The sequence below is a fragment of the Mirounga leonina genome, unplaced genomic scaffold (assembly GCF_011800145.1).
Source record: "Mirounga leonina isolate KUSES-001 unplaced genomic scaffold, KU_Mleo_1.0 Mir_128, whole genome shotgun sequence".
Taxonomy (NCBI): domain Eukaryota; kingdom Metazoa; phylum Chordata; class Mammalia; order Carnivora; family Phocidae; genus Mirounga; species Mirounga leonina.
Window position 1 is genome coordinate 37,381,598 of NW_023270320.1, and position 1,448 is coordinate 37,383,045.

Sequence of the window (1,448 nt, forward strand, 5' to 3'; positions counted from 1 at the left end):
TACATGTATCTATATATAAATGAAATATCCCTTGGCTAGAGCCCTATCTTCCAGGGTTCCTTGCCTACAACAAATCCATCAAAGAGGGAAAGGGCCCTAAAGGAAATCCTGCTAATAAGATGACACAACATTCCCTCCCTGGAGGGAAAAAAAAAGAGGATAGAGGATTTCCTTCTAATTTAATTAAAGTGAAAGCTTTTATTAAAGTATCATAGCTCCATAATATTTTTAGAAATCTTTGGTATGTTCAAGAATCACTCTTGCACACAGGAAAATTAAATAAGATGAAATTAAATGATAATAGTTGAGGACTTAATAGAAATGAGCTGATGATGCAGTAGTTCTGTAAGGTTTTTTTTGAAATAACTTATTTTTTGGAACAGTTTTCAATTAGCAATGATTGCGCCTTGGATAAACCTCATTGGCTACGATACTGCAACTGTGCAAAGCTTGGAACAGTTTCCAATTCATAGAGGAATTTAGAATGGAGGTCTCATATACTCCCTGCTCATTTTCCTCTGTTATTAAGCTCTTACAGTAGGAATTAATAAACCAGCATCACTACACTACTATTAACTAAATAGCATACATTCCTTATTTTTTCTCCAAGTCCTCGTTCTGTCCCAGGACCCCATCCAGGATGCCAAATTACATTTAGTCCTCATGTCTCCTTAGGCTCCTCTTGGTTGTCACAGTTTCTTAGACTGTTCATGTTTTCGATGACCTTGACAGTTTTGAGGACAGTCGGGAATTTTGCAGAATGACCTTCAATTGGGATTTGTCTGTTTATCTTGTAATTGGTCTGGGGTAGGGGTTTGGGGGAGGAAAATCTCGGAGGTAATGTGCCATTCTCATTACATTATGTGATCTCACTGACACTCTGATGGATCGCTGTTGATGTTGGCCTCGCGCACACGACTGAGGTAGAGTTTGTCAGGTTCCTCCTGTGTACGTTCCCTGTGTGGTCCCCATTCTGTATTTCATTCTTTGAAAGCAAATCCAAGCCTGGGGGATGGGGAGTCATGCTCCACCTCCTTGAGGGTGAAGTGTCTACATCCATTATTTTGTATGCTTCGACGCTGGAGATTTCTATTTCTCCTCATGTTTTTATTGAACTCAGTATGAACTCAAGAACATGTTATACTTCAGATTAAAGTATAGTAATTCTTTATTTTTTTGCTGTAATTGTGCCACCTTAGATCAACGGAAGCTCTTCCAGTTGGCTCTGTGTTGGTCAACATACCCCATTAACAGGGGTGTTTGGTTTGGTTTGGTTTGGTTGGTTTTGGACCCTTCCTTACTTTCTGGAAGACTCATCTTGTATATGCCTTCCCCCAATCCTAGAAACCGCCATTTCTCCAAGCGTCCCTGGTTCCTTTTATGGGAGAATGAAACCCACATCTGGCCACTAGGTGTGCTATTGGAGTTTTTTTAACTGACATTTATCC

At 39.8% G+C, this 1,448-nt stretch overlaps 1 pseudogene; it reads right to left on the reverse strand.

Annotated features, from left to right (window-relative positions):
* Positions 1 to 321: 321 nt before the first annotated feature.
* On the reverse strand, positions 322 to 451 carry LOC118010139 (annotated as a pseudogene).
* Positions 452 to 1,448: the final 997 nt, after the last annotated feature.